General features: G+C 39.7%; 1 protein-coding gene across 4 annotated transcripts in view; it reads right to left on the bottom strand.

Annotated features, from left to right (window-relative positions):
- XIAP (X-linked inhibitor of apoptosis) overlaps positions 1-16,264 on the bottom strand; it is a 38,821-nt gene that overhangs the window by 16,632 nt on the left and 5,925 nt on the right. For 2 of the 4 annotated variants that reach the window (XM_069074024.1, XM_069074025.1), the window contains exons 2-4: positions 13,892-13,985; positions 12,132-12,195; positions 10,707-10,742 (exon numbers count right to left, since the gene is read on the bottom strand). The gene's annotated coding sequence lies outside the window, so the exon portion shown is untranslated. The remainder of the gene's footprint in view (positions 1-10,706; positions 10,743-12,131; positions 12,196-13,891; positions 13,986-16,264) is intronic. The other 2 variants (XM_069074022.1, XM_069074023.1) reach the window with 1 other exon arrangement.

Raw genomic sequence — 16,264 nt, 5'->3', positions numbered from 1 at the left:
TTAACCCAATTGCTTAGGGGTGGCCAGGTGGCTCAGCGAGTAAGAGCACCGGCTCCAGTGTTGGGGCGACCTGGAGATCGAATCCCGGGCTCAGACACTCAGCACCACACCCAGAAATAACTGGCTGTGTAACCTTGAGCAAGTTACTTAACCCCAATTGCTTAAAAAAAAAAAAACAAGCCCTGTCCTCAAGGAGCTAACATTCTGCTAGGGGAGAGGGGAAATAATAGGTATACTAAAGCAAATGGAGAGACAGCATGGCATAGTTGTAGTGGATAGAGGGTTCATCTTGGAGTCAGCAAACACATGGATTCAGGTTTTGCCTCCAACGAACATTGGCCCTGGGCAAACCACACTGAACCCCTCAGGACAAAGGTAACTCTCTAGCCTCTCAGTTTCAGAGGAAGTACTGGCCAGCATTGGTATATGGAGATTCCTTATCTAGGAGTTGCCTATACCAATGAAATTATGGGGTGGAACCACATCCCTAACAAAAGTAAATATGAGGAACTTCTAGGAGGGAGGGGACTAACAACATGGGAAATCAGGAAAGACTTCACTGAAGAAGTGGCACCTGATTATGGAAGGTTAAGGAGTTCTGATTTTATCTGAGAAGCCACTGAATTCTTCTGAACAGACGTGGCTGGGCATTAGGAAAATGATTCTGGCAGCTATGTGGAGGATGGATCGGAGAGGGGAGAGACCAGAAGCAGGGAGACCAATTAGGAAGCTATTAGACTAGTCAAGGAAAGAGGTGATAAAGGACTGAACTAGGTTGGTGGCTGTCGCACTAAGTGAGCAAATTAATTAATGGGATCAAAATAATCTTAGCATATGTACTACAAGGAAGAAAATGGTATTTTTATTTTCCCTTTGAGGAAAGAGATGGTCAAACCTGCTACTAATTTTAAAATATTTATAATAGCACAGCCTGTGTGTCACAATTGTTAGTCATTAACTGGGAAAAACATGGTGTTGAATACGGATATTTATCAAGCTCATATACAAATATATAGATCACTGCAGTAATCAAAGCATCCATATTTAGTTCTCTTTTCAAGCTGGCGACCGGATTTGAGTCAAAAGAATGGTAAGTTAAAAGAATGACTCTTTGAAGGTTTCTCAGTCTATTCTCTTGCTCAACAAAAACTAGTAACCGATTTTGTTTATAATAACATCTAAATAGAGCAGTCACTTCAAGGGTGAATCGGAGTTTGAACGCCACCCCTGAGTGTCAACTCAGGAAGGTCTGGGACCAATGGGCAAGTCATTTCTCCTCTCTGAGCCTCAGTTTCCTTATGTGTGAAATAAAACAGTAATTCCTGCAGTACTAATCTCACTGGGCAAGGGCTAAAATTACTAATGTGCATAGCTACTGGCAAACTTCAGTGCTGCACAAATATCAGCTGCTGTCTCCATCAGATTTCACAAGTGTTCAGGCATATACCACTGCCCACTATTGGCTGGGGCCTTTTCAATACTTTGATGGATCTTTAATCTCACTGAGGTGGGTTGTCCCTCCAAAGATGCAGATTACAACACATTCCTCCATATATACATAAGACTAGCATGAGAGACATCAAATGTTGGCCTAAAAATCTGGGCAAACTGTATCTACAGCATTCACCTACTCTACTAGTCTTATCAAAAAAAGGTAATGAGATTAGTCTGGCATGACCAGACTGAAGCCATGATGACTCTTTCTAATCAGTGTTTTCTTTTCATGATACTTCCGATGCATCTCAGTGATGTGTGTATACCCCCTTCAACAATGCTAATAACAACCCATACACACTTTCTGAGCTTATGCAACTATTAAGCATGTTCTCCTGGAAATCCTCCACTGGGGGGCCACCACCCAAGGTGCTGAGTGGCCTTCCACGCTGGGACCTTCTTCCCCCAGAGAGAAGCATGGGGCTCACTTAAAGGCACTGTACAATTCCCCAAAGCAATCCTACCCATTCTCTTCCAGTGACTTAAGTCTAGACAGGAGTCAGAGCACTTAAAACATCCAGGACCATATTGCCCTCTGGAGGCTGGCTCAGGAAAAAATCTTGCCAGTCTTCTTTTGGTTTAGAGTGTTTAAATTGCTTGAATGGGGGGGGGGGGAAAGAAGGGGAGAGGAGAGAAGAATCCTAACCTAATTCCCAAACAAAAATTACTTTCTCCCACTATTCCAGCTCTAATGTTTATTAGCTATGTAAGCCCAATCAAGTTACATCCCCTCTGTGAGCCTGTCTCCTCATTTGTAAAATTGGGGGAATATTTGCACTACTTAGCTCACAGGAAGGACTATTTGGTGACTCTTTGTATCCTTAAAGTATTATATGAATGTGAGTTATCACTCTAATATGGTGCATACTTGAAAGACCTACTTCAATGCTTCATTATGGTACATAGGGAGCAGTGCATAGAGGGCTGGGCTTAAGGTCAGGAAGGCCCGAGTTCAAATTTGACCTGAGACACTTAACTAGCTGTATGACTCTGGGTAAATCACTTAAAGGGCTTTTTGCCTCAGTTTCCTCATCTATAAAGTGGGGCTAGTAATAAACCTCCCAAGGTAGTTGTGAGGCTTAAATGAGATAATAATCTTAAAGCCCTTAGCATAGTGCCTGACACATAGCACTACAGAGAAACGTTATCTTATTACTGTTGTTGTCATTGGTACTATTAACCCTGAACACTCAAAGGCTGCATCAGTGGAATACAAGTTCAGGCAGATCCTACCAAATTGGAAAGGGTTCTTACATGGGAAGACTGTCTGGCCATCACTGGACATGCTCATTATCAGATTGGCCACAAGGTGACTATTTTGGCCACAGTAATTCTCCAGGATGGAATGTAGTAGATGTGGCTGTGGGTGACTGAATTAAGACAACCTGGGTTCAAATTTTCTCCTTGATATTATGACTATGGGGCAAGTTACTTAACCTCTGACAATCTGAGGCAACTCAAAACCTGCCTACTCAGTTATATATAGACAATTGGTCACAGGTAGGTAGGTGGAGGGAGTTCCCACATTGAAAAAAAAAACACAGATCCTTGCCCTCCAAGGCTATGTACCAAATCACAGAATGATTGTGACATATACAGGTGAAAGGTATACTAAACGTATTAACTATGGGCAGTAAACTGTATAAACAGGGGTAGGGAGAGGTAGGACAGCAATGGTCACAGCCTCATGTAAGTAAGCAACCTAGAAAAATTCTGGCAGGAACTAGAATGGTGATGTCACAGAACAATGATTATGCTTGCTAGAACAAGTTTGCCTTAGACTTTTTTTTTTTTAAACAAAACCAATAGGTTGTTTTGGCACTATGTTGACACAATCAATATAACCCAGAGGGTCACTAGGCAACTATCAACAACTTCTAATATCATCTTAAAGAACTAATTTTCTTGGATATATAAAAAGACACACCTTGCTTGAGGTATTAGGGCTCTAATTTACCAATTCGACCAGGAAAAAAGAAAAACTAAAGAATTAAGGTATATTCACATTCTAAACTGGTGTTTTGATTTGATCACTAAAATTTGAATACTGAAAGATAAAGTCCATTATTGTTGGTTTTAAAATAAATTTTTATTGATTTTTTTTTGTTTTTATGTTGCCTAAATTTCCCCTTGTATTCTCCCCCCTCCCCCACCCAGGGAGCCATCCCTTCTCTATATTATTTTCTTTCAGTTTTCTGAGACTGGGTCTTCCTATCTCTCCCAGGCGGAAGCAGAGTAGATACTCATGGGCCAGATCTCAGTACTGCTTGGCACAGGAGCAGTTTGTGAGGTGTCACCAGGTCTGTCCCTCATATTGGTTCAACAAATGCTCATCTCTACTTGAAATTTCCAAGGGGGAACCATAGCTTCTCTTGGTTAAACAATAAAAGATGGGAGTTTATTTATAGTTTTAAAAGCTGTTTGTTTCTTCACTAGTAAATAATTAGGTCTGCCCCCCCTTCCTCCCAGTAACTTTAGAAAGGAGAGCTTCTGGAGAAATATCATAAAATACAGACTACCCAAGGGAAACAGGGATATGAAAATACTCCAGAATAAAGGTGTATTATTGAAGAGCAGGACAATGAGACAGGCCAAGGAAGAGAAATGGAAAAATAAGTTATGAGTGATATAGGAAGAACCATTGTGGAGGGTCAGTGCCTACCCAAAAGAAGGAACCTTCAGCAGGAACTCAGCCTGAGTATTAGAGAAGGGGAACAGGAAATGATTGCTGAGATGGCAGTTAAGAGGATCTTCAGGGCTCTTGGAGTAGTTATAAAAGGTTCTTATTTAAGGCTATTTATAAAAGAAAACAGACTAGGGGGTGTGGGTGCCTGAAATCAGCAAAAATGTCCAAAGGCAGAGGGTCTGGCTCACGGAGGTTTGATGCCAAGAGTACAGCAGGGGATTCTTGAGTAACACCCTGTTACAATGATTAGCTTCTTTTAAGCCTCTAAGGTCTAACTGGTTCCCTCCCTGTTTGGCTTTAGGGATTTTATTTTAGATTAAAAAAAAATTCTATTTCAGTCACAATGCCCCCAGTAAGAAAAATTCCTAACACCTAGGCAGAGGTGTTAAAAGAAACTTTATCTTTCCACTGATCTCTAGTTAACCCCTGATCTCTTTTAGGAATGAGGCAAAATTCAGTTTCCTGGAAACATCTGGAGAAGAAAACACCGGTTTCTATTATAGTGTCTGTGGACAGATAAGCTCCAGACAGTAGAAACTGGTGGGGGGGGGGGGTCGGGAAGCTGACCTTTCCTTGTGCCTTCTTTTTGTTGGAATTCTCTTTCAGAGGCCTCTAGAGGTAATGACTCTTCACAATGTTATTTCCCTTCTCCATGGCAGCTCAGTCCTCCCTTTGCTCCAACCTTCCAATCCAGAGGCTCAGAATCCTTTCCTCATCTCCAAGCTGGTTCCTCTCTTTTATTCAAATTGCCTAGGTGATCCAGCACTCACACAATGGCACTGTTAACAGTTCCAATTGTGATGTCATCACAGGCTAGCTAGATGGCACAGTGGCTACAGCCTGGAGTCAGGAAGATGAGTATTCCTGAGTTCCAATCTGGCATCAGACACTGACTGGCTATGTAACCCTGGGCAAGTCACTTGACCCTGTTTGCCTCAGTTTCTTCATCTGGAAAATGAGCTGGAGAAGGAAATAGCAAACCACTCCAGTATCTCTGCCAAGAAAACCCCAAATGAGGTCACAAGGAAAAGGAGAGGGCTTAGGTTTTGGACATGTTGAGATAATGCCATGACTGAAACAACCAAACAACAAAAGATGCTGTCAACAAGTGTTCTCCCCTAGTCAAGGCACCAGAGCCAATGGGGGGGGGGTGTGGGGGGGGGGGAGACAGTTTCAATCCCACCCGAATACTTGAATAAGGAGTTAGTAGCAGATATCACTTAGGAATTCAATTCAGAGTGTCTATGATATGCTATTATGTGATAGGCATTGGGGTACAAAAATGAAAAAAGTCAACTCCCACTCTCAACTTTATAATCTATTGGGGGAGGCAGAGGAGTGGAAAGAGGGACAGGAAGAGAAAGAAGAGAAACAGAGACAGAGAGAAGAGAAGCAGACAGATACACACAAAGAAGTATAATACAGGGTACAAGCAAGAAGGGAACACCCAGTCCAAATGATCTATAAAAATATGAAAACTTCTTGAAGGTAAAGGCTATTTTCCATTTTGTCTTGGCATCCTAGGCACAGCACTTTGGATGGAAAATGCTGGGGGGGGGAGGGAAGGAGGGAGATCATTCTGGGCCTGGGGAACAGTGTCTGAAATGAGTCATGCGAAATAAAAGTTGGAAAAGTAACAAGTCAAAGGTGGCACAAAAAAAAAAACCCATCAAGCAGCTAATACCACTGACATTATACCTAGAAAGCTTGGGCTATTATCTAAATGGGTTATTTTTATCTGGGGAAGGGGGAGAGGAAGAGTTTGAAAGAAGAAAAATAGGAAAAAGGGACTGATTACTAGTGTCTCTGGCCAAGTTATAATGGAAGAAAATACCCCCTCAATATCCATTTGGTAACTGCACTGAAGACAAATTATTTTAGCCCAGAGCAGCTACTAAAAGCTAAGGTTGTTAGGGGAGACCAGATCTCTAACAATCTCAAATCCTGAAGCTCTTTTTAGTCTATCTTTTGTGCTACAGTTAGACATTCTGTGAACTATCAAATTTGACTTGTAACAAAAATACTATGCTAAGAACAAAGCATTACTCTGAAAGTATTAAGGATTAAGCTTATTAGCATTCAAGTGTGTACCACTTTAAGACGGAATTGGATGGCTTTTTTTTTTTATCAAGTTTTCCTGGGTTCAACATTTTAAAAATAATTTACTCCAGGAAGTCAGGAGCTTCAGGATTCAGAGTTTGTGGACTGAATGCCAGAGCCAAAAACAAAAAAACAGCAACAGCTTTCTGTCTGCATCAGCCACTGGCAAACAAAACAGGGGACTCTGGGGATTATAGCCAGAATAGATTAAAATGGCTGACCAGAAAAATATCCTTAACATCTTTGACAAATGCACCTTTGAAAGGAGGGGCTGTTTAGAAATACCCATATTATTTAAAGGGCCAAAGCGACGTGTGCAATAGCTACAATTCTAAATCCACAAAAATGAGAGTAAAACCTTTAAATAGTTTCCATGGAGCCCATAAATCTCCTACTTGCTGATTACCTTGTTTGATTATGTTTGCGCCTGGAGGCCTCTGGGTGAAATCTGAGCAAAGTGGACTGGCTCATTTAAGGAGTTGTAAATGTTTAATGAATGCTATCTATGCAAATTGAGAGCTTACGTAAGCCTAGCATTTATTAAGTGCCTATTTGCACGTGGCACAGTACAAAGAAAATTAAATAGCAATGAAAATAAAACCACAATCGAAGGACCTCAGAAAGAACACCAGACTGACCTAAATATTTTCCAAGTGATGCATCCAGGCATCGGGGCTTGGGGTGAAAGCTCCCCAGAAGGTGAGCCCTGGGCTTTTTTCCTCCTGCCCCTCCTCCCCAGGGCCTTTCATGTTACTAGCCAGCCTCTCCTGGGTGTCTCCTGGATCTCACCTAGCCCGGCTACTCCTCAAAATTCCAAAGGGGCCTGTTTTGTTCTTGTATCCCCTGCACCCAGAAGGTGCCTAATAAATGTTGAACTGAATTACAACGCTAATGGGAAATCAAGCAAGCTCTAAATCCCAATTCATCACCAACTCCTCTTGACGTCCCCATTTCTATTCATGAGTCATTTTTTGACTCATCCATTTTCCCCCCTCCTCTACCCCCCACCCCCCTCACTCCATTAGTTGACAAGTGCCACGGAGTCTGGCCTCCTCCGAAATGGCTCTCTCATCTCCCTAATTCTCATCTCAATCTCCCTAATTCAGGCCATCAGAACCTCTCACAGAGACATCTGTAATAACTTCCCCTACCCCTCCTTCCCCAATCTCCTTTCATTCCAAATCCATCAGATACGCTGTGCCAGCTTGCTCTGCAAACTTTAAAGCACTATATACATGCCAGTTATTTTTATGTTACTCCCTGCAGCACCTGAAAGCGTGCCCACCAAATGAAGCTAGCATTCAAGGCCCTCCACCAATGTGCCTCAACTTCCCTTTCCTGCATCATCTCCACTGCTCTCCTTTAAGTATTGGTGCCCTAAACATGCCTCTGGGCCTTTTGTTCATCGTTCTCCATCCTCAGGCTCCACTCTCTCTTGGTAGAATTCCTCCCCTTATTTGGGAAAATTAGCTTTAATACCATCCCCACCCCCCATGAAGATTTTCCTGATATGCTATCCACCCTCCCTGAAAGGCAAATCCCTCATTAGGACAATCTGTTAGTATACTATCACAACTTGGGAGTTTAACTTAGTGGGATTTGGGTTTTTTGTTCCCATCTTTCTTGACCCTGGTGCCTGCCCCCTTTTAAGACCCTGGTCATGAGAGCATACCTATCTGCTTTCTAAACTACTATATCACTACCATTATGATAAGACTCTGTCTCTTTAACTCAATCTATAGTTTTCAAGGTTTAGTTTTCAACCTTTCCTACAAGTAAAAAAAAAATCCTCCCATAATAAAAAAAATATATCAAGGACCTTTAGAGTCCTAAATTAAACAGAAATGTTATCAATAATATCACGCAAAAAGCTTTCATTTTTGACTCCTTCCTCTCCTTCGTCCCCCTGTCTAGTACAGGGGTGGGAAACCTGTGGCCCCCTAGGTCCTCTAGGGCAGCCCTTCAACTGAATCCAAATTGAAGGCCACTACTACCTCCTCTTCTTTCCCACCTTCAATGCTTCATGAACAATAAGGCAAAGCAGAATTTCCCCAAACATCATTTTAATCATGTCATTCCTTTGCATCTCTGTATGCTCTCCATGGTAAGGAAGCTCATTTCTTGCTTCTCCTACTCCTTCCTGGAATATTTCCCTCATTTTCACTCACCGAAATCCTTTAAGTGCTAAGTCTGATTTCAGTTATATTTCTGATCAGACCACTTAATACCTAATTATATACTACCACATTCACTTGCTGATTGTCTCATTTATGTTAAGTGTGTCTCTCCAACTAGGTACTGTCTGGTATTATTTGAAAACATACACCACTCCTCACCCCTCTCCTGCCTAGCAAAGAGGTCATACCATTCACTCTCATTTTGAAGTGGACATTAAGGGTTTCTTAGCCATTCAGGACTTGACCAAATTTGACCCTACTTATCTTAGGAGATCTCCTAAGAGTAGTATAAGTAGTATAAAAGGATTTGGCACCAATATTGATAATTCATCCGATTAGCCACTAAGTAATACTTCATGCTTTGGTCTGCTTCTGTTATTGTTCAGTGGTTCAATTGTGTTCGACTGTTTGTGACCCTGTATGAGGTTTTCTTGGCAAAGATACTGGAGTGATTTGCCATTTCCTTCTCCAGTGGATTAAGGCAAGCAGAGGTTAAGTGACTTGTCCAGGGTCCTACAGCTAGTAAAAGTATTCTGAAGCTCTTGGTAGAGATACAGGAGTGGTTTGTTATTTCCTTCTCCAGTTCATTTTACAGATGAGGGATTGAGGGAAGGGGGTTAAGTGACTTGCCCAGCGTCACATAGCTAGTAAGTATCTGAGGCCACATTTGAACTCGGGTCTTCCTGACTCCAGGTCCAGTGCTCTATTCACTGAACCACCCAGCTATTTCTATTTGGCATGCTCTGAGGTACTTATGCATTTCAGTGAACTTTGGTTCTTGGAAAAACTTTTAATGGTTTTTTTGGGGAGGTCAGTTGGGGTTAAGTGACTTGCCCAAGGTCACACAGCTAGTTTTTGTGTTAAGTGTCTGAGGCTGGATTTGAACTCAGGTCCTCCTGACTCCAGGGCTGGTGCTCTATTCATTGTGCCACCTAGCCGCCCCTCTTTTAATGTTTTAATATTATAACTATTCACTCCACTATGATAATCAATTTCCAAAAGAAGATAGTAAATGATAGGTCTTTTTTATCTACTTGGCTATTACCAAAACCTCTTGGCTACTATTAATAATCATTAGACATATCTTGACTTAAACTTTGCAAAGTGTTTGAGGCTAGGCAGTACAAGTCCTAGTAGTTTTTCAGATAGGGAGACTGAGGATAAAAAGCCCAGGCAACTCTTTCAGTCACAGTTCTATTCATAGTCAAAATTCCAACCCTGGTCTTAATGACTCCAAATTAATTACTCAATTCATGCTACTTCTCTAAAATACTTTTGCTATATATTATGTTAAATATAATTGATTATATTTTAAATGTAATTAAATAGCAATGTCTAGTCTGACATTCTTCCCGAGAAAATTTAAACACTGGCATGTTTTTTTTTTTAAAAGAAATGACTGATATTATAAACTCTGACCTGTAAACAGCCTGTAGATCAGAAAAGTAATTAAACCCTTCAGTTTATGTCAGAGATTCTTAAGTTGGGGTCCATGAATCTTTTTTTTTAATATTTACAATTACATTAGAAAATAATTTGTTTCCTTTGCAATCCTAGGAATTTTATTTTATACATTTAATTCTGATAGGGGGTCCATGACACACAAAAAAGGTTAAGAATCCTATCTTAAGACAAGCAATACTGTCTGACATGAATCTATAAAGGTCGTGTAGTGTAGGCAGAGGTTGTGACTGGTGTGGGGAGAACCTTTTCTTTTATTAATAATGAGAGTGGGGGCAGGGAAGTGGCGGTGGCAGTCCAGCTCCTGGCAGAGAATAAAAGAGGAAAAATAGGGTAGAAAAGGCCAGGTCATACCATCTTAGAGCCTGATCCTGACCAAAGTCCTAGCTCTGGTTACTAATTAGTTGTGTGACCCTGAAGAAGTCATTTAACCTTTATTGAGTCTGATGTTCCTTAATTATAAAATGAGGGAGCACTATATTCTTTTCACTTAACTATTTATTAATGTTTATTAATTGAAATAAATATATATTAAGAGCTTGCTGTATACAGAGCACTATTATTGATACAAGGATATAAAGTTCGGATAAAATATAAAGAGAAACTGGGGGGAAATTACTAGGGTGTCACTATGGGAGGGGCAGAGGGTGATGGAAAAATTGGAAAGACTTCATGGAGAGAGGACCTAAATTGGGTCTTGAACAAAGGGAAGGCACAGATAAAATCCTGGAAGGGGGATGAGAGAAAGAAGGGAAGGGAAGGGAAGAGAGTCTAGAGTCTGTTCTTACCCTAAAATTCTGTAATTCTTTGCCCAAATTATACTTCTAGAAGGGTCAAAAGGTAAAAATTAATACAATATCAACATGAATGTCACTAGCTGCTTTATTTTAAAATAATATTAGTGCTTAGTGCTAAGTTCATTAAAAAGGATGTTAGAAGACACTCGATGAATCCTGAACACATTTCCCAGTGGTTCATGTCTCAACACTACCACCCCCTTGGATAAGAGACCTCTAAGACCAAAGTTCTCAATCAGCTATTGTTTCTAGAAAGCAGGAACTAAAAACAACACACAAAACCTTTCACACTAAGCTAATACCATAATGCTGTGGTTGTAAAAGCTTAGACTGAATCACAGGGTTCAATATAATATTCACAAACTCAGCGCTACATAATAAAAACTAAAAATGTTTTTGTTTTGTTAAAAACCTTAGCTTTAATATCTTCTTTACATTACTTAACAGAAAAACAGCAAATTTCCTCATAAACCCAATTTCCATTTCTTCCTTGGGCTAAAAAGGAAGAAGAATTTACACTTTTTAATTGGGTGGCACTCTGACCCAACAAAGGTCAATCCTTCCTTTAAATATCTTCAAGTATTAGTCACAGGTATTTTCCTCTTTAGGAATGCCATTGAGTTTAGGAAATAAATTTTATTATAACATCTAGGAATAATAATCAATAGCCAATAAGATTCCTGTGGATAGCCTTAGAATAAAAAGAGTTACAATAAATTATAATGTAAAAATGTAAAACTTCAGAACGTTTCACTGAAGTATTTAAGCTTTTTAAAGAATCCTTAATAGATCATTTTTATCTACCCCCTTCAAACAAACATATAGTTTCTCTTTTGAAGTCATAGGTTAAAATAAGTCAATTCAATTAGCATTTAAGTGTCCTCTATGTGCTGGGCAATGTTCAAGGTCCCGAGGATATAGAGACCAAAATAAATTTTTCCACCTTCAAAAATCTTATATTCTTTTTTTTGCGGGGGGAAGGGGAGTGGGAAAATTAAACACAAGATATATCCAAATAATTTTTGGGGGGTGGGGTATACAGCTCCAATATGAAGAACACTTTGTTATGGAGGGGGGCACATTGGAAGGGCAGAGTAGAGTATGATAGATGCACAGGTGGGCTGTGGCTCATAATGATGTGGGACAGGGATGGGGGAAAGATGGTCAGAAGAGGGACCTTGGGCCTTGGCAATCCACAATTCAGAATCAAAGGGTTTCTAAGTTGAGCTGTAATTTGGCGGTCACAATCTCTACTTTAAAACAGTAATGTTTATTTGATTATTATTCATACTAAGAAAGAAATGGAACGTTAGCGTGGGAAATATGAGTTCTTAGTCTTGCTTCATGGTTAAGGCAAAGGTAGAATCCTGGGGTATGTCTCATTAGAGAGGAATGAGGCATGATTGAGGTACTCACCTTCCAATTCTCAGCCAGATCAGCTCTACCCCCCTGGGTTCACTCAGAAAGTAAAATTCTTTCCCTGAAACCAAGCATTAAGGTCACTAAGGTCATTAGAATAACTGAATGAGCCCATTGGCTCAATGAATTGTAATACTATTAGTAATGCTTCTGAGTACAGTATGTGCTGGCCTTTAAATCCCAGAGTGAGTTCTGTCAATACCAGGGAACACACTAGGAAGCAGCCAAGAGAGAAACATCAGTTCCATGTGAAACTACATGACTTCATTCAGAATTTATTCATTCACATTTCAGTCATAAATAAGAATTTCAAATCCTTAGCAATCTATTTACTGAAATTAAATTACCTTGAGAGGTAAATGGAGGGGGAGAGCACAAAGTGTGGTCTATCCCATTTTTAAGAAAGAGAAATTCTATTATTCCCAAATTCCAAACCTAGCAGTCAACTGGACATTCCGTAAAAGTATATTATGCTGTACTAATGTTTTAGAGCGGCTAGGTGGCTCAGTGAGTAAGAGCACCGGCCCCAGTGTCGGGATGACCTGGGGATGGAATCTGGGCTCAGATATTTAGCACTACACCCAGAAATAACTGGCTGTGTAATCTTGAGCAAGTTACTTAACCCCAATTGCTTTAAAAAAAAAAGTATATTATTCCTTCATAAGTATATTACTTAACAAACTGCAAGACTAAGCTTCCTGAAATAATACATAACACAAATGAATAAAGCAGATTGGGAGCTGTCTTTGCTTTTGGATGAACTGAATTTCTGGAGCTCACAGGTTACTATTGTATCCAGACTTCTTGCTGTTAACTGTATCTGTCCAAGAACAGGCCAGTACCATCGAATGAATGCTTACTGACCATAAAAAGTGAAATATAGCTTCTTGTCAGTCAATGCTTAATGAGTAAAGCAGGGAAAAGATGTGGACTGCCCGGACTAGCAACTTGCTGAATTTAGCCTTAGTATCTCTGCCCTGTAAAATGGGTTAAGTGTTATAGTGTAGAAATCCGAGTCCTTTTGAGGAAATGACAATCAACTTTTGATGACTTGTGATACTGGAGAGCAGTGACCTAGATAATTCTAACATTTCTTTGGAGGTTGGAATGAGTAATGTGCTATCAGCACCTTTTGCCTCTATTTCTGCCCTCTGGGGCCAAGCACAACAAATCTTTCCCTTCTTCATGACAGATCTTAAAATACCGGAAGACAACTATCATATCCCCAACTAAATCTTTCTCCTCCAAGTTAAACATTTCCAGTTCCTTCAAATGATCCTCTGGCCCAGTACCTTCACTCTGATCACCCTGCTCTGGATATTGCAATTTGTCTATGGCCTCTGGTCAACACTCCCAGTCTGATCCTCTCTAAGCTTCCCACCTCTGGTCACCTCCGTCTCTTATATAAGACTGATTCCTTAATATGTGTGTGTGTGTGTGTGTGTATGTTAAACCATTTAATATGCAAAAAAAAGACTGATTCCTAAAGGATGCTGACTGGCACGTGTCAAATGCCTCATCTCTCATTCATATACCTCTTACTAGCTCGTCCTTGTTCCCATACTTATTTGCAAGAAACTCTTGGATGGATAGAGACTTAGTACTTGTCCTTGAACTAGCAGGTCCAGACTTAAGAAAAATTATATTTGAATACAATAATTTTTAAAAATTTTATTTACATTCTGAACTTAAGAAACACCAATTAATAGGACATTTACATATCAGAATAGAAAAAAAAACTACTATGGATAGCTTACCTTTCCTTTTGTGTATATAATAAATTCATCATATAACTTTCACAGTTGTCCTGCTTGTCTATGCTTCTTACTGACCTTCCTTATGTTCCCCTTCCTGTATTAAAAAAAAAGATGCCTCAATGACTTTTTTCCTTCCTTATCCCTATCCCCTCTCTACTCCATGCCCCACACCCACCATTGAGAAAAGAAAAAGAAAACTCTTGAAATATAGTCAAGCAAAAATAAATTTCCACATTTTCTGTTAGAAAGCATTATGACTTATTTTGCAGCTTGAGTCCATCATATTTCTGTCATGAAGTGAAAAACAAGCTTCATCAGCAGTTCCTACTTACTTAACTGATCAGAGTTCCCAAGTCTTTCAAAGATGTTTACTTTATAATGTTGTTTTTTCTTTTGCTTTTTTTTTGGAGGGCAATTGGGTTGACTTGCCCAAAGTCACACGGCTAGTAATTATAATGTTGTTCTAATTGTATAAACTGTTCTCCTGGTACCACTCACTTCACTCTGCATCTTTTCATACAGGTCTTCTCAGGTTTCTCTGAAATGGCCCATTTTGTCTTTTCATATTGCATAACTCACTTCTTAAAGAGGCCTATTCACTGAATAGATGCTACCTCACTCAAAGTGAGAACATGAAAAGGCCTTAGGCTAAAAAGGTAAGGGTCTCCGACCACATCCTGAGCCATCTCCAAGTCGTCCTGATGAATATCTTACCACTGAACCCAGATGGCCCTGGGGGAAAAAGGGAGGCTGGAGACCTTGCCCAGCCCTCCCTCACTTAAATCAAAGTCAAGACTTGTCATCATTTCTCTGATGCCACGGTCCTCTTCAAAAATGAAGGAATAGCATTCCATAACATTTATATTTCATAATTTGTTCAGCTACTGCCCAAAAGATGGGCAGTCCTTAATTTACAGTTCTTTGCCACTTACAAAAAGTGCTACAAATATTTGTCTCTGTATATACATACATACACTCACACACACACATATATTTATATATCCTTTCCCATTGTTTGTTATCTCTTTGGAGAAAAAACCTGAGTAAAAGATATAGATAGTTCAATGAACTTGCAGGTTGTGATTTTTTTCTTTTAATTATTTAAAAAGGAATTTTTATTGATATTTTGCTTTTTTATACCACCAAAATTTCCCTCCCCACCCATCTTTCAAGAAAGCCATCCCATATGACAAATAAGATTTAAAAAAAAATCAACAAATATATCAGAAGACAGAAAACATATGCAATATACCACACTCACGGACCTCCCGTCTCTGCAAAGGGGTGCGATGAAGGCGTTTTTTCATATCTCTTTTTTGGGACCATGCTTGTATTAGGTAATTTCACAACACTCACTTTTGATTGTTTTGTGGTTCTTTCCACATTTAAGTTGTTACAGTCATCATGTATATTGCTTTTTTTGGTTCTGCCTCCTTTACTCTGCAAATTTTTCCATGCTTCACTATAGTTATCATTTCTCATTGCACAGTAACATTCTATTACATTTATGTAACAGTTTGTTTATAGGATATAATTTCAGGACACTTTGAGGCTGCTAGGTGGTGCAGTGAATAGAGCACTGGCCCTGGAGTCAGGAGGACCTGAGTTCAAATCCGACCTCAGACACTCGACACATTAGCTGAGTAACTTTGGGCATGTCATAACCCCAATTGCCTTCCAAAAAGAAAAAAAGAAAGAACACTTTCCAGAAGGGCTGGTTCAATTCACAGCTCTACCAATAGGTACATGAGTGTACCTGCCTTCCCTTAACCCTTCCAACAATTGTCATTTTGCTTTTTTGTCATCTTTGTCAAACTGATGGGTAGGAAATGGAAGCTGAGTTGCCTAAACTTGCGTTTTCTTAATTATTAATGATTCAGAGTACTTTTTCACTTTTGTTGATATATCAGGTCCTTTCCTTTGAAAACTGCCTATTTGTAACCTTTGATATTGGGACTGGGAACTATTGGGAAATGGTTCTGCTTAATAAATTTAAACCAGATAAATCTGCTGCAAAGATTTTTTTTACTTGTTTTTGTTTTGTTAGACTGCTTTCCGGATTTCCCAGAAGTTTGGGTCAAATAGTTGAGTCCTTTATCTATTCCATGGAACACTATACTACTGTGTTTATTTCCTTCTATAAGATGTGTACCTAATCTGCTCCACTTATCTACCTCTCTGCAAATTTTAATCTCTGAAACCTTATTTTTTCCTTTCTTAAAGACCAACCTTATCCCCAAATCACTTGGACTGTCATAGATTGGCCAACAACAGGTCCCAGGACAAGCCCTACTTGGTCAATGTTTGGGCCCTGATTGACTCAGAATGAAAGTAAATAGCAATTGCTTCTATTTTGGCCAGAAACCCTGAGGG

This window comes from Petaurus breviceps, unplaced genomic scaffold (genome assembly GCF_028583685.1).
Source record: "Petaurus breviceps papuanus isolate PSGF00001 unplaced genomic scaffold, PetGlider_PUasm1.0 90881, whole genome shotgun sequence".
Classification (NCBI taxonomy): Eukaryota; Metazoa; Chordata; class Mammalia; order Diprotodontia; family Petauridae; genus Petaurus; species Petaurus breviceps.
This window is presented reverse-complemented; position numbering and strand designations above follow the sequence as displayed.